A 22812-nucleotide genomic window follows, 5' to 3' on the forward strand; every position below is an offset into this window, starting at 1 on the left:
CGCCCCGGCCCGGCCCCTCCCCGGCGCCCGGCGGAGGATCCGCCGTTTCCGGAGTACACAGAACGGGGCTGGCCGCGCTGTCGCGGGCAGGTGAGTGAGCTTCGCCGCCCGCCCGGCCTTTCCTCGGGGGTGGTGGTGGTGGTAGTGGGAGGGGGGGGACCGCCAGCAGCCCCCGCAGCCCGGCCGGCGGGGCGAGGCGAAGCAGTGGGGTTGGCACGGACGGCGTTACCGCCGCTCCTCCTTCCCCGGGGCGCTGAGGCAGAGAGCGGCCAGCGTCCCCGGGCCGCGCCGGGGGTTGGGGCTGCGAGGAGCCGCCGGCAGCGCCTGTGAGGAGCAGGAGGAGGAGGAGGAGGAGGCCGGCGCGGGGGTTGTCGCCTCGCTCCCTCAGCGGGGGCCCTGTGGCGGCGGCGGCGGGGGGCCCCCCTTCCCGCCACCCCGATCCGTGTGAGGGCAGCCCAGCGGGGGCTGACTGCGCCTGCGGGAATTCCTGCGCACCTTCCTGCTAAATACTGACCCGCCGCCGCCGCCTCAACGCCCGGCCGGGCCGGGGCAGCGACGCGCCGCCCTGAGGCGAGGCCCCGGAGGGGCGCCTCAGGGCGGCGCGTCGCTGCCCCGGCCCGGCCGGGCGTTGAGGCGGCCGAGGTGGCTTGTAACGCCGGGTTCCCCGGGGAGACGCCGCCTCACCGTGCCCGCCGTAGGTTTTCTTCGCCGTTCAGCGCCCCAAGGCCTGCGGGCAAGGGGTGTCTCCGACTGGGCAGCCAGCGCGGTGGGCCGTGCCGGTAAGGGGTTTTTCACCTGACGCTGACCAGAAAGCGCTGTTGTGGTGTTGTCTAGCCGTGTGTTGTGGCCATACGCGCTGCAAGCGGGAGAGGACAACTCTCGTTTTGGGCTATGGCTTAAAACTTTACGAATGCGCCTTTGCTTCTCCCTGCTTGAGGGGTTTTATCGTGTGAATGGAGAGGAAGTGGTGCAGGTACGTATTCGTGAGGTGGACGTTGGCGTAGAAATTTGAAGGAAGTCAAAAGACCTTGTTTGTTTGCTTTGTGTGAGGTTATAAACCTGGTTACAGGTAGAAATCTGCCATTACTATTGGATTTATAGAGGAACAGAGTGTTTTGAAGAGCAGCATATGTCAGTGGTGTGTAGCCACAATAAATCACTTGGCTCTTCCGAGTCGGTCGACCTGTGGCTCCAAAGGCACAGGCAGCCGGCAGAAGGCTGAGGCTTGGTTCCCAAAACAGCACCGCATCTTGTAACCACTACTGTGGCTGTTGGACAACCTCAAATCCAGAGGCTGGGGAGAAGGTCCCTGTGGATTTTAAGGCTGATGTTGCTTGATGTGTCTGTTTTCTCAGCCTGGTGCCATCTTGCGAAGGGGTGGTGGTGCTCTTGAGGAACCATTGTTTTCTGTGGGCAACGGGTGGCTGAAGCTCCAGCGATATGGCTCCCCTTCCCTCACCTCTCTGAGGTATGTGGTGTGTGTCGTGTAGCTCCCAGCCACATGAAGGTTTTGGTATGCGGCTCATGGGATCAGGAGTGTTGGCCCGTCTTGGTATGTGCACAGGTGCTATTTGTGTATCGTGGGTATCGATGTGATTTTGTATTTGGCTGGAGCCTTCTACTAGGCAATGTTTCTACAGAAAATAAGATGGACCCTCCTGTAAAGAATTGCTATTTTTCAAAGCTCAGGACTTGTACAAGGGTTTACTTTCTTCCTTTATTTTCTGTTCTGTACTTTCCCTTCTAGAAGGAAGGACTTTCTAAGTATTTAATCTATGGTTGTGAAGAAGGTGTGTTTCAGGCCAACATATGCGTTTACGGTGCTTTGTGGAACCTTTGGGGTGTGAGGAATCCGGCTGAAAGCAGCATGGAGGTCAGCATAAGGTGTAAATCCTTCTGTTGGCATTATTCATTCAGAATTGGGAGTTACTTAGGGCTGTTAGGAAACTAGAGATAATACATACAGGGAATACTTTTTTAGTTGAAGTCTCTTCTGCGACTCTGAAGTTTGATTAACAGGTAAATAATCCTTCAGACAAAGTAATATGAAAATATCTGCTATAGATGTTTAAAAGAGAAGTCTAGGTTTCTTCCACTTGTTAGGTATCAACTTGTATTTGATCACTTGAATATTTTTTCCACTTGAATCGTAGTTTGCTGTGCTGTGGTTTTTTTTTTCCTGCTGTCTCCAACCTGAGAGCTTTTTATCCCTACTTCTTCCCACTACTTGCTACTTTTCAACACCTCTTCTTCCCCAGCATACAAATGGCGGCCAGTTTTTCTTTGCAGCAAAACAGCTGTATTTTTGCTCTCCGGTAAGGTGTAAGTAAGCTTCCCTTTATACTCTGAATTGACTAGTTTTAAGTCCTGCCACTTGCCTCTTGTTACTCAAAACAGGATTTTGTCAAGAGAAATTGTGCTACTGCTTTTGTTTATATAGTAGTACTGTAATAGGAAAAGACTTGTTCTTGGTACAATGAATGCTGGTACACCAGAAATCCTGCTAATGATAGTGATTAATGGGTGCTGCTCAAAATAGGTATCACTGCTGATATGACTAATTGTGTCTTATGAAAAGGGCTCCTTTATTCCCAGTAATCTCAAGGTGTTTCTACAGTTTTAGAGAAATGCCTGATCCGTGCAGGCAGATAAATGCACGGTGAAATGCGGAACTTGCAGTGAAGTGTGGCAATTCTTTAAGAGCTTGCTGCTGCGCTGCAAAACCACTTGGGGCTGAAAATGAAGAATATCTTCTTGTGGTTACTGTAGGTAGATAGAATATTATTACTGGAATTGGATGTTAGCCAGAGCAACACCCTACACGTTGCAAACAATGCCAGGGTATTGTTAGTAGCTATAGAAGGGGTTTTATATCACACATGAAAGATGACATTTCCAGCAGCATGGGTAACCTCATCACAAAACATTTTGCTGGGGCTGGCTCAGAGGGCAGCTGGCTCCGCTAGGCTTGACAAAATCTATCGTATAATTGCACCGGTCCTCCTAGAGCTCGGTGATATGTCTGGATTAGTGTTTCTTAACCTTCATTGGCCTTTGGGTAACAACAATTTATTAGTAACATGCCGCGGGCAATCTTGTGCTCTCCAGGCAATATCGTATTCCTGGTTCTGTTTAGATTTTGTATGTGTTGTGGCTGAAAGCAACAGTGGAGGCTTATATGGGGACTGCAGATCTAAACCATAGAAGGTGCTGTTTCTTGATATCTGTAAAATCTGAAGTTCTGCCTGATAGGATGAAAAAATATTTTGAAAGTTAAGTAGAATTTGTTAAAGATGGGTTCCAAATTCACTGAGAAGAACCTAGTAGTAGTTGTGTTTTGTTGTGCCTCTGGCTTTGCATGCATTTCTTTTCTGCTGTTTGTGTACCTCAAGATAATTTTATGTCAGGAGGGGTTTTGATGTTCATCCCTTCTGCCCCCAAGGAAACTAGTAAGGGGTGGGGGTGGTGGGGGGGCGTAGGAGGCATTCATTTCACAAATACTGCTTTGCAGGTTGGTTGCTGATTTGGTCTGATGTGATCCCAGTCTTCTAGTGTTCTGTGAATAAACAATTTTGGTCCAGTCCTTGAATTTTGCCAAAACAGTAATTAGAAAAAGAAAAAAAAATTATTTTCTTTCTATGAAACTCTAAAAAGATGACATTGGTGTTAATGAGGTGTGTTTCACTTTGAAGTGCTCTAATGTGACAAGACAAATTATTTTGAGAACTGTGGTCTTGAAATATCAATCTTGTCTTACTGTGCTGTAGTTAATGAAGATTAGTGTGTTGACAAGGTAAATTTGGGGGGATTGATCTGTATTTCTATTAAGGTCATAAACTTTGCATGAGGCAAAGTGATGGCCAGGGACCTGGGTTGGAGCTGCCTTGGAGGCAAGAGAAAGGGTGGGAAACAGCAGAATAGAGGGTCTTGAAGTGCTGGTTAAGCTTTGAGGAATGGCTGAAAAGGGGAATGTGAAGTACTCCAGGTGTGGCTGGGGGAATCCTGAGATGTCTGTGAGTGAAGATCAGTATGTGTGTATCTGAGGTGGGAGTAACTGAGGCTCTGTGAGGCTCTCAGGCATGTTCGAGAGCCTTTAGAGCAAGTCAGACATTTTTCCAGCTGCAGTGTTGCATACCATTGGTGGTACGTTGGCTTCGGTCTAATGATAACATACGTCAGCTTATCAGGGCAAGCACCTATGACAACTCTTTATTGAAACAATTCAAGTTTGAAGTGGGATATTCTAGGGCTTTGCTTTGAAGAACTATTTTCACAAAGGAAATAAATACTCTCCCTTCTGAGGAAAGCCCTCATAGGAACCCCGTAGGAGATGGTAGCATTAGCACTAGTATGTAGAAATTTTGCTGTATTAGCTAACTAAAAAGCAAAACAAAAACTTCAGGAAGTTTTTGCTGTAAAGTAGGTGTCTGTGTGTTTTAAAAGAAATTTTTACCTGGTATATTCTTACTGTCGGGGTCACATCAGAGAAAATAATTCCTTAGGAGACATTTCTACAATACCTCCCTAAATTCTGACCAATTCCTGCTTATGTTTTTAGTAAAATTTTCTCCTTGAAATGACTGATGCATATTTTCTGTTTTAGGCAAGCTAGATTTTAATTGTTTTGCAACATAGCTGTATTCCTTCTTTGTGGTCTTTTGTTTCTTGCTTTTCTAACAGTTTTCTGCTTTTTCAAGTGGTTAGGGTTTTTTGGTCAATGTGACTATGTTTTATCTAGTCTTGTTTCGGTGGGATACTTGTCAGATGCCAGTGTTTTCTGGTAGGCACTTCTGTACGGTAGCATTGCAAAAGACAGATTATTTGGAAAATTTCAACAGGAAGATCCCTCCACCACCTTGTCACCCACCCCTTCTCAGGCTTGGATATTCTATTTTTGTTCTTCCCTGACACTACATGTGTGTTGGTTAGAAAGTTAAAAGGGAACATGTCAACTGGTTGTTTAATAACAGTATTTTAGGTGTGATTCTTGTTTAGTGGTGCACTCAAAGTTGACATTTAAATGGTACTGTCCAATTATAGAAAATTCCTCACAGGCTCTGGGCAGTGTACTCTGCAATCTGGGAATGGAACAAAACTCCTCACCTTAAACAGTTTCTGAACATAAGAGAAAGTTGTTTTGTTTTTTTTTTAACCTTGGTATAAATAATAGTATTTAACTTTGATTCTTTAATGCTTTATTCTAACATGCTGTATTTTGGGAGCTTTAAAGCAGTATATAGAATGTGTTGTAGAGGAGAGGGTAGGAGAAGAGTAGGAAGAAAGGACCGTGATGGACCTTTTCTCCACTTGCTTCTCTGCAAGTGAGAGTCATTCGTGTGAGAGTTATTTAGCAATTAAATATATCTTTAATCTTGTCAGTAGCTTAGTGTTTTTAGTTTCCTAAGTAGATTACCTCACTGTAACTTGGTATGTTTGTGAGTTTCTGGATGGTATTGGGAATTCCTCTGGATTTACTGGGGTAAAATTAGATCCTTTGAAGCATGTCCACATGGTCTGTCTGATACCAGGATATTCAGAGCAATGTTCCTAGGTATTATTTTTTTGTTTATGAAAGTTGAACTTCCTGCTCTCCTGTACAGATTACAGGATTTGGCTGATTGTGCCTTAGAAGAACAGTTTGAGTCCAAGCACAAGAGCTTCCCTGGAGAAAGATAAATCACCTGAATGTCTACAGCTCACATTCCAGAAAAATCTGGAGATGTTTTAAGTGTCGCTTCCTAAGAGTCTAAGTACAAGGTAATATTTTTAAAAGTTCCTTAAAGATACTTGAAGCTGGCAGTCTCATCCTGAAGAAGCTGGACATTCTTTATGTGTCCCAGCATATAACAGAAATGCTGAAAACCAGTGCAAGCTGTAGTGACTAGAAAGGACAGACACAGAAACACTTCAGCACACCGTTGAGAGAATTTTCTTTGTGTCTTTTACTCACAGATTGAGTAAAAGACTGAGTATCACAAGGGAAAGATCACTTTGGGTAAATGTAATTCTATGCCAGTCTCCAAAAGGTTTGAGGAACGTAATCTCTTTCTGTCAAGTATTTCAAAATTTTTCTCAGAATGCTATTTACGAGTCTTGCACCAGATGGTATTATGTAGAAGAAGGAAGAATACAAGGAGGAAGAGGCTACCTAGAAATTTCATTCTTCCAAATCTGTGTATTCTTCTGCATGCATCTTGCAGGATAACTTCAATGTAGAATGAGTTCATCATCTCCAAATGCTCAGAAGAAACCACGTTTGTCAAATGAAGGTAAAAATGAATGCAGGTTTTCATCATTTGCTAAAGACATCTGTGTTTAGTGAAAATATGGAAAGATCCTGAGGATGGAAGATTTTTTGGCGGGAGGGAAGAACAGCAATATTGCTTGCTGTTGAGTGGTCTGCAATTCTTTGTCCAAGCAGAAATTGAAGGCCAGGTGGTGTAGAATAGTGTTAACTAACACTGTGCAAATGTGTTGCAGAATCCAGCTTCATCAGTGTGTGTTTCATGGCTCCAGGATAAACTTTATGTAGCCTTTTACCAAAGACAGTTAGATATTTGTGGGTTTTTTTTCCTGAGCAACACAGTTTGCAGATATTTAAATATAAGGTAATATGATACACCCTTTTTTCCATGAGATGAACATTTACAAGCAGATGATGTGATCAAGAACTTTAATATGTGCTGAAAAATAGATCTGCTAAATTTGCATGTATCATTAAAAAAAGCTAAAACCTTTCATTTATTTAATAAAAAGCGAAAGAGAATGGGGAAAAAAATGTGTAAGATTTGGTAGCAATCGGAATTTTGTTTTACTGAGTTCAGTTCCGAGTAGTGCAAATGAAATCAAGACTGCCAAGTTGCTGCTGGTGTCGGCAGGACAGCAGAGGTTTGAGTGGATACTTGTACATTTTTCACCTCCAGAGGCATCTGGGCATACTTTACCAACTCATAGCGGAGTACAAATAAACTGTCTTTCTACCAGTGTAGATACACAAGTTATACGGGCAACATTAAGGTTTTGATAGTATTAGAACTTGCACTTCTGTTTTAGCTGTTTTTGAAGAGAAGTTGCTGAAGTTTATGTATAGAAGAGCAGGGTAGCTTAACTAAGAATTAAATTTTCTAAATTAATGCAAGTGTAAGTGGACTTTTTATTTTGTGGTGTGTCTTTCTTAGGAGGCTTCCATGGTGATGAAAACTGTATGGGGTGCTGGAAGGAAGTGCCAATTATTAGAACAAAATGGGGGGAAAAAAGCATTTATACTGTTATGGGGAATATGCTTGGTTCTGTATGAAAATGCTGGAAGAGTCCTTACTCAAGGAGCTTCCAGTCTTTCTGTCTTGTGTTGCTTTTGGGAAGAGAATGAAAAGACTTTCTCTCAAGCAATCCTATTAGATCTCATAATAAACTTCTTTGTTTAAACATTGCCATAATTTCCAGGGCAACAGATTGTGATGTTGAATTCAGCACTTTGACCTCATTTCAGGTCCAAAGAGGAATAAGTATCCTAAAGTTTTAGACAAGTTATTACAAAATAACTTCGGTAATTAGCAAACGTCATATAAGATTTGGTTATGAATTTAACATGGGCTTGTTCACAAGTTGTTCTTAGCAAAGGTATTCTACAGGTCCATGTTGTCAACCCTAATTTAAGTGTTATCTTTCATATAATATTTGGTCTTAAATCTGAAATAGTCATTTGGGTCATGAGACAGCTTATAGTCTAGTTTGGCAGTCTTTAGTCAAGTGCATTTACCGCTTTATCCGGGTGGAAAAGTGGTACATCTGACCTGTGCTATTTTGAAATTAATCTGTTGCTTGGTTTTGTGGTTCGAAAAGATCCTGGTCTGGTTTAGTGAAATCTATTGCTCTGCAGATGTTGCTGGACATGAAATCTGTTGAAAACCACTAATGATACATTTTTTGTTTTTATATAGGAATGTTACATTTTTGTGGTGATGGATTGGTATGATAGAGTAAATCTGTAGTTGACACACAAGAGATTTAGGGAAATGTTTTCTGTGAAAAGTGCATTTTCTTCCTTTGAAGACACAGCAGGAAAAGAGGTTTGTTTTTTTCTTTTTTCCATTTTAGTTTCTGGAACAGTTGGGTTTTAGGAGGTTTGATTACAATTGTCTGATACAGTCAGACAAATGAATAACAAACCGTGATTTGCCTTATTGTGTTTCCCCTGAACATGCGTTAAAAGATTCTAGCTCTTCTCTTGCTCTGCCTTCTCTTTCCATATCACAGTGGCCATGGGGGCTCCAGAGGTCCCTTTCAAACCATAGATGCTGTCTTTTAAGTATCAGGAGGTGTTTTTATCACTGAATCTCTAATGCTGTTTAAGTTGTTGCTGGTCAGATGTCAGAGAGTTACTGCTCCAAAACCTTTCCTGGTGCCTTTGATTCTGGGTGCTTTTCTGAAGAGTATGCTTTAATCAGACACACTGTTGGACTGAATACTGGGTGTGTGAATTGCTGTGGTTTACAGATACCAGAGTTCATGGTTGAATAGGTCCTCTGGCTTTAAAGGTACAAGATATTAAGTTTAATTTGTTCTTAAACAGCTGCACAGAGTTTGTTGCTTGTGCAATGCATTGACATGTGGGGGTTTTGTGACAATTTAGTGGGTTTTAAACAAACTTTTCAAGTCAGTTTCTGAGGAAATACCTATAGATTAGCATATTTTGCTGGTCTCTTCAGAATTGCCTGTCCTTACCTTCTTACTCATTGTTTTGTGTTTTAATGTGTGCTTCTCCATCCCTCACACTTTAGGGGATTATTGATGGAAAATGTCTCTCTAGACTCAGTTCTCTTTTGTGTTTCAACACCTTTTGCTATGTGTTTGTTCCATTTGAAAGGCTTTCGTGGCCCTCAGCTTTGTGCATTGGAGCAGTTGGAGATGACTGCTGCTAATACGACTGATAAAATTTGTCTTGACGTTAAGTTGTGATTTGTTTTGTTTTTTCTTTAGACATTCACATTTTTATGGGCTTTTTCAGCTTCACGGAGCGGCTAGTGGATGCTTTACTCTGTCTGATCTACTATGTTGTTATTGATATTTTAAGTTACATCCTGAAACAGGAGAAAATTATGTATTTCAGTCAATGACTTTCTGCTAAAAAGTTGTATCTGTGTTTTGTTCTGAAATTATTTTAGCACAGATGAGGCAGTTTCTTTTCAAAAATTTTTGTGGTTTCAGGGAAATAATGTATTGTGTCTTCCTTGCATATGCTATTTGATATATTCTGTTCTGGAGTGTGAGTTGCTCATCTCTGCTGTGTTAGTTGTTTTTCACTGCACATTAGATCATATATCAGGAAACACAAGGATAAGTATAGTTTATGAAATTTTCTACACTACATAATTATGCTCCTTTTCCTTTTAACTTAAGGTTTTGTAAGTGATACAGTCCTTATAATTATAAGTGTAGATAGGAAGGTGTGCTGTATTTTGATCCAGTTGTTCAGTGCGTTGAGGAATAAATTATAATATGAATGCAGGGCATCTTGCATGCTAAATATTTTTCTCTGAAATGAATCCTAATGTGAGCAAAGTTAAACTGGTGTAATTTGGAACGGTAGGCTTGAAACAAATATTATACAACTAGATATGTTTGAATATTGATTATAGTGCTTAGTTGCATCCAAAAAACCTGATCGTGTCTCAAAGCACTGTTGACTTAGTGGACTTCCTGTCCCTTATTTAGCTGTCTTTAAAGGTTTGTGTCATTTTACATCACACCATTGACTTAAGACCTATAGTTCATTGGCTTTCACTTACCTTACACTGTCAGGGGCAGATAGCTTTTTGGCCAAAAGATGGTGTTGTGAGGGACAGTATTCCTTCTGAAGTAGTCCAAACCTGGTGATCTCAGAAGACCCACTTAATATACTCTGAAAAAAGCAGGGAATAGTAATGGCAGATGTAGAATATCCCTGAGAGGGGAAGCACTTGACAAGTTGACTTATATATACACCAGTATGTGTCCTCAAATGCAAGATACCCTTGTCTTAGAACTTGAGTATTCCAGCACTGACAAGACCTTCTGTATCTTTTAGGTAAGAACCAGCATTTTAAGAAGTAATACTTTGAAATCGATGCTTTGTAGTTGATGTAAAGGGAACTTTTTTTTTTCCACGGGTAAAATTATTTTTTTTCTAAAACTGCTACTTACGTTCTTCCATATGGGAGGTACTGCCTCAACTCGGACTGGTGGCAAGCTGTAGGTTGTGTGGCAGGTACTTGTGGCTTACTCACGCTTACCCCAGAATGCCCCTCTTCTGCTTTCTTCTTTTCTTGTTTGTTTTCTTTTCTCTGTTCAAAGGTTTTGGTTTCTTGTTAAATACCTTCATGATGAAGATTATGGTAAGAAACATAGCAAAGAAACTACTCATAGTCATAAACTCAATGTAATCTTTTAGAATTAACAAATAATTAGGTAAAATATTTTCCATTCACTTACGAATAATAAGCTCAAATCTGACATAAGTGAGGATAAGATACTCAGATTTTTACAGCACTGGTGTATGGTAAAAACCTAGATGCTGCAAATTTTTTTTCATTGACCTTTTTTCTTGAGTATTTATCTTCTAGGAACTTACTAGTATAGATTGCTTAATATAACATTGAAATTGTTTTTATTAGTAGCGAATAAGTACCACTTCTGACCAATAAAAATCCACTGTCTTGTCCAAAATATGGACAGAGAAATGTCTGTGTAAATGGAGTCTATGTGTTTCAACTTCAGAGGCAAGGAAATGCCAGCATAATCACCTGAAAGATAGGAAAAGTAGTCTGTGGAATAATTTTCTATTCCAGGCAGAGAATAATATGTTAGCTGTAGGAGGAGATAAGGCTCCATTTTGCAAGTGGTTATACTGTTTAAAATTATTTGCTGATATGCATACAGCAACTCAAAAAGCAGCAGAATGCCTTACTTAGCATTTGAGAGCCCTAAAATACGTTTCGTCTCAATTTTGAACATCATCATATTGATACACTGTAAAGAAAACTATCAGTTTCATTACCAAGCCCACAATCATCTAATAATTTTGTTATGTTGCTGAGTCCAGTCACTCTTTCTTTTCTTCCTGTGATTTTTTTTTTCCCCCCTACTTTTACTGCTTTTTTCCTTCTTTACACTTGAATTCACACTTAAAACTCTCCTGGTTGTATGTACACAGTGAGGACTGGAATGTTAGCTGAAAGACTGGGAGTGGAATCTGCCATGCTGAAAATGTGAAAGATTTCCTGTTGTTCTAAACTCAGTTTGGTAGGAGTGTTTAGTGTCCGTGTCGCTGAAGCACTGCTTAAACTCTCTTGCTGCACAGTGAGACAGCAGTGGTAGTTGAGGATAAAAACCCCTTGATGTATCAAGTAATACTCTGATTGCGGTTAGTCCTAGTTCTGACTGTAGCACACATTGTTCCTAATGAAAAAATAAATGCAAAAAGTGGTATGCTCTGCTCCAGCTGCATGGTGTTATTGGACACCTTCAAGGAAGGTAATTATTTATTTCTAGAATGGAAATTTTGAGAAAGTGACTCATTGAAATTCAAATCCCTTAATAAAGGAGAACATGTATCATGTAATATACACATAACAGGTATGCACTTGTATGTAGGAAATATGTATTTTCTATTGTGGATAAAAAATACGTAAGTACCTTAGAGTGTAGTAAGGGTGCATCTCTAATACTGTGTTTTTAAGCTTGCTGGAGTGAATCCAGAGGTAGGAAAAAGACATTGAAAATATTATCAATGTTGTTGAATTGAAAGCAAGAAAGTAAGGTGTATTTTTAGTGTTCAAAAATTGCAGGTAACTACAGACTTGATATTATTGTTTTTTTGAAAAGAAGATGCAAAAAATAAATGTAGCGTGCCTGTGTTTATTCACTGTAGTGCTCCCTGAGAGATTTCTACAGATATATATCGTAGAATATATATCTACTATATAGAAGTTGTAATTGCCTAACAGAATAACTCTAGAAACAGAGCAAGACCCTTATAGAGCCTCGGAAGGAAGGAGTATTAGTAGCAGTGGGAAGATGGTTTGCTAGGTTTTTTTCCATATAATGCTTTGGAGAACAGGAATGGATGGAAATCCTTCCTGCAACAGCGTGTTAGCCGTTTTGTTTGATGGCGTAGTAGAGATTTGCATTTTCTGCTGCCATCAGTAATTCAGGAGCAGAGTACACACGAGTTCAGGTTTTTGTCAGAGCTTGCCTAACGGGGAAAAAATGTGGAAGATGATGTACTATCTGTAAATGGGAGCATAGTAAAGAACTATAGTGGAAGTTTGAGCCTCAGATCTTGGGATCTAGCAGTAGGGTTCTTTCCACACAGTTAATTGTTCTGTGGGGCTCTAATACTATGTTGTTCCTCTTAAAACAAATGTAAGGTGAACTTTTTGCCTAAGTAATAATTTTGCCTACCTTCTCCTGAGACGTGTGGAAGGAGTTGTTTCCATAATACTGATTACAGAGTAGTACTGGGCATCAAGTTTTCTCCAAAATCAGTCTGGCTGAGCCGTAGCCACTGTGTGATGGTTCCTCTGGGGTCGGAAAAAGTGGAAAGTAGTGAATATGTGGGAATGTCTCAGACGAGCTCTGTGTTCAAGCAGGAGCTCTGTGTTCAAGCAGGAGCTCTGTGTTCAAGCAGGAGCTCTGTGTTCAAGCAGGAGCTCTGTGTTCAAGCAGGAGCTCTGTGTTCAAGCAGGAGCTCTGTGTTCAAGCAGGAGCTCTGTGTTCAAGCAGGAGCTCTGTGTTCAAGCAGGAGCTCTGTGTTCAAGCAGGAGCTCTGTGTTCAAGCAGGAGCTCTGTGTTCAAGCAGGAGCTCTGTGTTCAAGCAGGAGCTCTGTGTTCAAGCAGGAGCACCTGGCTGTGGTCCCTGGGAGGTGCTGGTTCCAGCAGTGGATGGCTTCTTGCGGGAAGGTGGGTTCTCAGCAGGCTGCAGGCTCCCCTGGTGGGGAAGCTGCTCGTGGGCCCAGTCAGAGGTGTTGGGGAGGCGTGTGATAGTGGCTGACAGTCAGAAGGTGCATGTGGTGTATTTTCGCCACTAATTTTATCTTAAATATAATGTTAATGATGTTAATATCCTTGTAGATTATGTTAATATACTTAATATTTAAAATTGAATTGTTAAATTAATTTTTAAAAATTAAGAACTGTATTATTAAATACCAAACAAAACAATTAATCATCCATTATGATGGTGATCAGTGTTCATTTCTTTAAGCTCCAGTACTGACAGCAATAGTAACAGCATTGCTGTTAGCACTACCATGACTTTACCTGATGATCCGGTAGGCTGTAAGTGGAATGCATTATTTTTCAGAAATCCTTCTCAAAGTTCCTTTCAGAAATTTAAAAAAAAATCCCTATGTTTTCAGTGAGCATAAATGTTTTTTCAGATGCTTATTGAGTGATTTGAATGTTTCGTATATATTATTGTATGTTAAAAGGGTTATTTTGACATATTAGAATGTTTATTGCATGCTTTATCCAAAAATAAGGCACAAATTGTTATGCATCTCCAGCCTACAGCAGTGATTGTACTCCAGGAGCCCTTTCCTAATAAAGTAAGGATTTTAAAATGGTGTCAAGTATGGATTTACTTTGGTACTTCTTGGTTTTTGTTCTCTGTGACTAATGAAGACTGTTCTTACATGACTAAAACCACCTATACTGTGTTCCCACAGGTTTATGAAAGATGGGAGTGGAAACAGTTTTGAAAAAGTAAAGACCTTCTCGATGCTGTCCACAGTGAGGAGTTTAGAGTTGCTTCTGTAACTTTCATACTGAAAGCAGAGACTGTGGGAAAACATTTTAAAAATTATATTTACATTGACAAGCAATATTATATTAGTTCTTTAATTATGTATTTTATGGAGACCACAGTAATAAAATGCTTAATGAATTTAATATTTTGAAATAGTTGGGTTGTTGGACAGTGGTGGCATGATGCGCTTTCTGCATTTGAAGAACAGTATCCTTTTGAAAATATTTTCCTAGTGCTATGATAAATTTTTCTGGCTGTCATTCATTGACATTAGAATCTCAGTGAGGTTTTTTGAGATGTTTCTAGCCCTCATTTTGGGGTGGGGTGGAAAAGCTTTCAAACCTTGACCCTTAAGACTCAGTGAAGTTACCATTCAAAATATGGTTTTATACTGTCCTTTTTTTGCTGAGGGAAACGCAGCTGTGACTTGCGATTATAATTTCTGTTGACAATGTAATTTCTTATTTTTTTAAGTATGGAAAGAAAGTATTGTTACTCCTCTGGTAGCCACCTAGGAATGGATCTCATGTCAGGTTACTTCTGATTGCACTGCTTCTGTTACCGTGCAAACTTTTGCTTCATAATATAAATTGATCTTGTAAATATGTTGATGAGATCGGTCTTGACTTCACTATTTTTATATTTATTGTTTTCCAATCCATTTCAAAATCCAGCTCTGCTACCTTAAAAACTTCACACACTTGTTTTTCTCTGGTCTGATTTATGTTCACTTATCTGCTTTTATTCTTAATTGCTAGAGGCTGTCCTCCCACTTGCGCTGTTCAATTTCTATGGAGCTACCAATAAATTCAAGCGATGCCCTGCTGAGAATAGGATGGGAGCTGAAGGAGTGGGAGAGAGAAAGTAGAACAAACTAACAGTATTTACTAGAGCTGCCTGTGCAGACCAATGTGAAACAAATCATATTTATTGCAAAATGTGCTGATAAGATATATATATATAAATTTAACAAAACCTGTCATTAACACTTCATGTCTTAGTTCACAGAGTATTCCTCCTTTCCTAATTTTGCTTGTATGGTCAAGTTGTCCCATAACTGATTATGTCTAAAATATAATTCAGAAAGTAATTTTGAGAAGTTCTAGGGGCAATTTCTTTGCTATTAGCATCCTAAGCTGACTAATTTTCTGATTAATCAACAAAGTCATGTCAATATAGCTGGCCTTGTTTTGAAAGGCTAGCTTCTAGCTTGAGATAAGCATTATCCATGTTTTGATATGTGGGTACATTGGAATTCACTTGGGTTTTTTGTTTTTTTTTTTTAATTTTCACTGTGTGTAAGTGAAGGTATTCACTAATGCCCAGTGACCAAATCATAGAATCATAGGGTTGGAAGGGACCTCTGGAGATCATCTAGTCCAATCCCTCTGCCAGAGCAGGGCCACCCAGAGCAGGTTGCACAGGAACACATCCAGGTGGGTTTTGAATGTCTCCAGAGTTGGAGACTCCACCCCTTCTCTGGGCAGCCTGTTCCAGTGCTCTGCCACCCTCAGGGTAAAGAAGTTCCTCCTCATGTTTAGGTGGAACTTCCTATGCTCAAGTTTGTGCCCATTACCTCTTGTCCTGTCCCCGGGCACCACTGAAAAGAGCCTGGCCCCATCCTCCTGACACCCACCCTTTAAGTATTTATAAGTGTTGATAAGGTCCCCCCTCAGCCATCTTTTCCAGACTGAAGAGACCCAAATCCCTCAGCCTTTCTTCATAAGAGAGGTGTTCCAGTCCCCTAATCATCTTGGTAGCTCTCTGCTGTCCCCTCCCCAGCAGTTCCCTGTCCTTCTTGAACTGGGGAGCCCAGAACTGGACACAGCACTCCAGGTGCGGCCTCACCAAGGCAGAGTAGAGGGGGAGGATGACCTCCCTCAACCTGCTGGCCACACTCTTCTTGATGCCGCCCAGGATGCCATTGGCCTTTTTGGCCACAAGGGCACATTGCTGGCTCATGGTCATCCTGTTTTCCACCAGGACTCCCAGGCTCTTTCAGCTGAGCTGCTCTCCAGCGGGTCAGCCCCCAACCTGTCCTGGTGCATGGGGTTATTCCTCCCCAGGTGCAGCACCCTACACTTGCCCTTATTGAATTTCATAAGGTTCCACTTTGCCCAAATCTCCAACCTGTCCAGGTCTCTCTGGATGGCGGCACAGCCTTCCAGTGTGTCAGCCACCCCCGCCCCCCAGCTTTGTGTCATCAGTAAACTTGCTGAGGGTGCACTCTATCCTCTTGTCCAGGTCATTGATGAATATATTGAAGAGGACTGGACCCAGAATCAGTTCCTCTCTGCAGGGTACGCACACAGCCAGCTGAATGGTGACAGACGTTCTCTCCATACTCTGTGGGGATGTGTTTTCTGAGGCTGAAATAGCTTATTTTGGGGTAGGCAGAAGAGTGTTAGGATGTGGCTGATGAAAACACAGACGTGTACTTGTAACTCTGCAGCTCTGAGCAGCTACGGGTGCGTCAGGCTGCAACTCCAGGCTTGGGACATATCCTGGAAACTTCTTGTTTTTCAGCACTTTGGAGACAGAAAAATATGTTTTCATTCTTCAGGGAGCTGTTCTGTATCAAAGTGCTTTTGTGGGAGAATTTGCGCATGGAACAGTATTTTGCTCTAGCAACTGCATGCATTGGGTATAATTGATAAAAATATGAAAAAGAGTTATGGATAGTGCTAATTAATTAAATGTATACAGTTTGGCCACTGCCATGGTAGCCTAGATGGACATCTGATCCAGCAGACCATTTTTATTTTAATTTGTTTTGTGTAGGAAGTGTTACGGAATTTATGGCAAACAAATGACATATTTTGTTGTTGCAAAAAACCAAACAAGCTTAAGCAAAATCCTTCTGGTAAATAGATGGTGTCAGATGAGAAGACTTCCTTTGTAATGAAACCCTGTAATTTGTAAGACTTTAGATTAATGTCCACAGATACTCTCCAAGTATCAATAATTGCTGGAAGTTAATATTTGGCTTTGCAAACTGCTCTGAGGTGCAGATCTGTTGTATTTTAAGGTCTTTATCTAAGTCTTCGGACAAATAAAGTTGTTTCATTGCAGTGGAGTACTGACAGTAGTACTGAAACCCTCTTTTTCAAAGAAGGCTTTTAAACCTATATTGTCTAAATACTATGTGTTTCTGATGCTCTTAAAAGTAAAATTATCCGCAACAGGAAACATATGGTTATAAATTATGACACACTCTGTGAGCTAGCCTGACTATAGGAAACAGTGTGCGCAACATGGAGGATATTTAATTTAAAAAATTGGGATAAGGGTCGTGAATTGTATGCTAGAAATAGCAAATAAGATTAGAGGTTATGTTTCAGGCATGGAGCCGTCTCTGGGGGGGAACAGAACAAGGTTACTTCAAGGTTTGGAGCCTGGTTGGGGGATGGGGAGAAGGGAGGAAATCCAAGGGTGGCTAAAAATGGTGCTGGGGGGGGTGTTGTAGTAATATACAAAGTAGAAATTGCCAGGCATTGCCTTGATGCTTAGTGTTGTGCATTGTGACCTTCTCCTTACCATCGCTTGCTGGTGCCAGATTAGTCATGGGCAGCGCTTGGTACCAGTGGGGTGCTTCTGGCCGTCAGCATGCTCTCTGCACAAATAGTCCTGGTGGTGAGAAGGCTGCTTTTTCTAAATCTAAGACTTAGGAAATATATTTGAAAGGGGTCTGGCCAGATCCATAATAGATGCATCAGCTGGTATTGAAACATTGCTTAAATATATTTGGCATCTTTGCAGTGTCTTACGGCTGGCAGAGCTTTACTGTGTTGCAATTTCTGCAGCAGAAAGCCCTTTGTCATCACAAGCTACTGGGAAGGAGTGTCAGCATGACTTAAATCACCTAAACAGCATTTAATGCAAGCCTGGTCTTTCACCTTGATAATAGCTTTTAAGTATAATTGACACGTCAGAAGATACCACTTAAAATTTTAAATGTTTCTTTCCAGTCTTCATTTGTGAAGTTTAGGCTTAAGTCTTCAGATTTGCTTATGGATGTTTGATTTCTACTGAATAGATCAATCACATCAGGTTAATTTGTTTTATGGATGAAAACATTACATCTGTTTTTCTTTCAAGATGTATTATACCAGCATAAATATCCCATTGTATCCTCTGCTGGGCAAAAAATTTCTTGCACAACTCAGTGCAGAAGTTCTGGCACACAAGCTGGTGACAAATCATGCACATGATTGAGGGCTTAGTTTTGTATATAAAACTATCAGTACTTCTGCTTTCAGGACATGGTAAGGTAGTCTGACTGTGCTTTCTGTGTTGTAAATCAGGATTGATAATTATTTAACAAGTGATAATTTTATTGGGAATTATTTGGAGCATTCTTTTGGGGAATAATTTTTAACCTAAGAACAGTGATTATTTTTTTTAAAGGAAAAAATCACATAAGTCAAATCACATCAGTATTTATCTGAACATCAGTTTGACTGTGTGCCTTTCTATGCCGTACACTTAATGTAGCAGCTTAAAGCTGGAAGCTAGAAAACTATGCATGCTGCTGAGATGTGCCGGCAGAATTCCATGTATGCATTTGTTAGCAAGTAGCTCTTGTGTGAAGTTATTTATATTCCTTGGTAGCATCTATGCTAGATATAAAAAAAAAAAAGAGATTTATTTTCCAAACATGTAAATTTATATTGAAAGAAATTAAACTTCATTATTAAGAGTGTTAACCTTTTTAAAGAAGCAGGGAAATGGTAGTCTCTTAAAATATTAAAATTTTTGCTTTTCTTAATAAAAGGAAAGTAACTTTAATCAAGCTAGTCTTCCTAAGAGGAACATAGTAAGTGCAAACCCCAAGTAACTAATTGCTTTTAAAGCCAGAATTTTCTCACAGCTGTGTCAGTGTAAGGAGTGGATAGAGAAGACCTAGGCTTTCTCTGGCATTCCTCAGCCTTCAGTCTGTAGCTTTTTGATTTTAAGTTGACCTGTGGCCTATTTTGGCATTTACGTTGTGTGGATAAAAGGCAACAAATAATTCTGTGGACTGAAATAGAAAGCAGGATTACTGAAGCAGCTAATAGAAGGCACCAGATACTGGAGTCTCAAAGATGTGACCTGCTGCCGTTGGTGGTGAAGCTGGGGTGGTGTTTGCTGGGACCCAGGGGCTTGCTGGAGAAGGGCGAGAGGAGAATCTCTGGTGCTTAAGTTGTGTTTGAACTGGTTGTTAATGGCATTTGCAGAAGATTGAGCAACTAGTCTGCTGTATAAAGCAGGCAGAACAACTGGATACGTGCTAAGCTTTGGGTGTTCTTGGAGGGGCAGAGGTTGTACTTGGCAAGATTGGGCTATATTTTTTCCTTTTGATTTGCATTAGAGATTTATAAACTGGAATGATGTGACATTTGATCTTCTAACTAATCATGTTTTGACCCCAGCTATGCAGGATGAGTTAGTGCTATTTTAAAAATCTCGTCTATATTTAATTAAGACTTATAAATTCTGGTCTTAATGAGGAGGGTAATGCTGTACTGAAGACGCACAAGCAGCTTTTTTTTATTAGAAGAAATGAGGAAAGGTTATGAAGTATGCATGCTATCATTTCTACTTTTTTCATCTTTATGATCCCAAATTACTTGTCCCCACTGTTCCTTCATCAGCTACAGGCATTAGTTCTACATAATCTGCTATATTAAAAACCACAGATTTTTTAGAAATAAAGCATTTTGACAGTTACAAAAGTCTCCTGTTAGAAAGATCTAGTTCAAGAATAATTTTTAGAATTAAAGTTAAAACTATTCAGCTACTATTATTTATGAAATCACTATTTACAGTATTATATGATGCTTTTGGAGTATTATGTACACACTAATATTTGGTTTTGTTATAGAAGGGAGACTGTTATTCACACTGGATTGCTCTGGTTTATTCATATCCTGTGACAGTGAATCAGATATTGCTGTCTATATACAGACTGAATTGCCAGCCAACTTCAGGCCCAAATATGGTAAACATAATTATGTTCATTTGCTGTAAAAATACATTCTCCTTAGTTTAACATTTTCATGATTACAGTTTTCTGATAATTCCATAATTTTCAACATGAGAGGGATATGAAAGGCCTAATCACCATGTCCCTCTCTTCAGTATAGAATATAGTTTGTTTTCCTGGGCAAAACTCCAGCTGCTCAGCGCTGAATGTGCTGCTACTCAACTACAGTAAGCACATAAACCCTTCGGAAAGGCTGTTCGCAGAACACGGGGGTTGTGGTACGGAGACGTGAATCTCTGTATTAGCTAGATGACAAAAAAGCTCGTGGCTGCAACTGTCATGAGACGCTAAGTGTATGTGCTGATGTCAGTTTTTCTGATGTGTATTCCTGTTTCCTATTTTTGGAAATGAAATTCCTATCATTTCAGAATACTTCATACTTTTCAAGTAGGAGACTTTCAATGAATGAGTTGAAAGGGAGAAGTCAAGCATTAAGATAGATAAAGCTTCTACCATGTGCGGAAGGGAAGAAACGGGTTTTCGTTTCAGTCACAAAGTAGTAGTATGGTAATTACTTATTAAATATGAAAAAGTAAATAGTTTACATGTGGAAATAATGCTAATAGTAGCCGCTTCATTTATATAACTGGGTTAGGATTAGTATATTTAATGCAACTAAAAGAAAACACATTTGCAGGGCTTTTATTTTTTCTCTTTTTTGATGTAGTCTAGTATCAAGAGAATGTTGTAGGCTTATTCTGTGGCAAGTGTTGAGAATTTAGAAGCAGCATAGTAATTTGGGAAAGGAAAGATTGTTGGTGTTGAGTTACTCCAAATGTTTTGAAAGCTCTCATCATCCTTGCTGCAAACAGGCAAAAAAAAAAAAATCTCATAAAGGCTTTACAGGATTTTTCTGTACATAATCTGTCTTGTGTTTCTAGTATCAACTTTCCTCTTCATAGAAGAGCTTTAAATGTGTAGATGATCTGTAATTTTCACTGTCTTGAAATACTGCTTTTGTCTAACGCTTCTAACAATTAAAATGTGTACTAAAGCTACTCTGAGTTTGTTTTGTTTTTGTTGGGTTTTTTTTTTGTAAACTTGCATAGCATCACAAACTCGGTTCAAACAGTTCTAGAAATAAGTGTGAGTACTCTGGCATTTATGAAATGTAGTATCTCTGTTTGCAAGAGCAGCAAAATGGCTGGAAGCCCTGTCTAAACATTGACAGCTGATTTATCGATGAGGAAATGCTTCTGTTTCCAGAGCAGTTGTAAACAATATGTCACTGTGCTATACTGCTTTCGATGATCACTAAGTTTGAGTGAATAAGAAGGTAAAAGCGGGCCACACTGATTCAGACTTCAAAATTGATCCAACTTAACCTTCTTTATCCCATGGAGGTTATAAAAGGATACCTAGGGAAAGGCAAGAACAGGGTGAATTTCTGGGCTACGCTCATTTAAATCTCTCTCTGCAGTGATTTGCTGCATATAGGATTTCCTGAGCCTGTGGTTAGTCTATTTAGTAAGGCAAATGAGCCCCTCTGGAAGAAAGAGTGATAAGGAGACCAGAACTGCATGCTAAATTTGAAGTGTGGGTAAACCATGGATTTATGCAGTGGCCTAATTATGTTTCTGGCTTTCCCAACGCTGCCACTCTCTTCCAAATTCCTTTGCTAATAATTTGTAACATAAGATTTGCTCTTCTGACTACCATTCAGCATCAGGCTGACATTTTAGCAAAACCAGTCAGTTGTAACACAGAGATCATCAGGCCAGAGCCCATCATTTTGTGTGTGGGGCTAGGCTTGTTTTTTCCATGTATGAATTGATAAATTTATCCATAATGAATCTGCTTTCTTATTTTAGTCCCTCAGTCCTGTAAAGTTACGCCATTATTTGCGTGTGTGCATATATATATATTAGTGTGTGTAGTATGTTGTGCCTAAATGCTGTAGTATTTGACTTGGGCTCTTATTCCTACTTGTCTTTCCAAGTCTTGTTTAAGGTATGATTTGTTTGAGGCCATGAAAACTTCCTCAAAAGAACCTGACTTTTGAAAGAAGATATATTGAAGGTAGCATTTATAGAATGTCTTTCAATTATTTTTCTAAGTACTTTGCCAAAGGGTGGGAATTATTCCCATTTTTCTAGGTGCAGAAACTTTTTATGCAGTGTTTGGGTCCATGGACAAATCATTTTAAGCTAGTGGGAATAAAGCTCTATGTAGAGCCCTCTGCGTGATTTCTTGATCTACACTGACTCAGCAGTAACTAAGCTCTTCAAGGCCATTTCCTAAACCTCTTTAACAAATTTCAGTAGGAGTTTTTAGCACACACTTTGCAATGTGTATTTAAACCCTCTCTTCCCAGTGAATGATACTGAAAAATACATATGGCACTTGCTTATGGGGTTTTCTGTTTGTTTGGTTTTTGTTGTTGTTCTTTGCTGTATTGTGTTTTCCCCTGTGTGAAAGCAGGTCTTCTGCAGAAACATGGGAAATGGTGATTTTTGTAGTTAACATTACAGAACTGAGAAACAATTACATTTTGTTTTCTTCATGCTTGTTTTCTCTGTTAAGTTTTAACAAGGAAATAACCACCCTGGTTACTGTATTTACAAGTGAAACTGTAATCAGGACTGACAGGGTGAAGAACAGTCTAACATAGGTGGCTTCTCTGGAGCTTAGAAACACTTCACCTGTGTATATGATGATCTGGGTGGGTTTGCAGGGGCAGACTTGGGGAGTGGGCAGGTGGGGGGGAATTATCTCAAATGCTCATCACTGGACCAGATGTACAAGCCTGACCAAATAGCATTTCTGTTCTACGTATGCTTTAATTGAATATTTCTCTAGTTCAGCCTTTTCTTCCTGCCTTCTCTTCAGTGGGAAGGGAAATCTGTGGCTGAAAAATGCCATTTATAGGAATAGATGTTAACTTATTCTCAAGACTTTTCTAGAAACTGTCAGCTCTTTATCCCTTCCTTGAAATCGTGGCCTTCAGTTCTTCACTCCGTTTTGAAAAAAAAGTGTATGTTTCCCACAGGCTGGCTGTAAG

The 22812-nt window shown here is 40.2% G+C and overlaps 1 protein-coding gene across 7 annotated transcripts in view; it reads left to right on the forward strand.

The window, feature by feature from the left end:
* The first annotated feature begins 10 nt into the window (after nt 1–10).
* The window catches only part of GARRE1 (granule associated Rac and RHOG effector 1), a 62467-nt gene continuing 39665 nt past the window's right edge, over nt 11–22812 (forward strand). For 2 of the 7 annotated variants that reach the window (XM_074582926.1, XM_074582932.1), the window contains exons 1-2: nt 31–90; nt 1356–1468. The gene's annotated coding sequence lies outside the window, so the exon portion shown is untranslated. Of the gene's footprint in view, nt 91–642; nt 780–1355; nt 1469–6225; nt 6270–7725; nt 8070–22812 lie in introns of those variants that run through there. The other 5 variants (XM_074582928.1, XM_074582931.1, XM_074582925.1 and 2 more) reach the window with 5 other exon arrangements.

This window comes from Larus michahellis, chromosome 4 (assembly GCF_964199755.1).
Source record: "Larus michahellis chromosome 4, bLarMic1.1, whole genome shotgun sequence".
Taxonomy (NCBI): Eukaryota; Metazoa; Chordata; class Aves; order Charadriiformes; family Laridae; genus Larus; species Larus michahellis.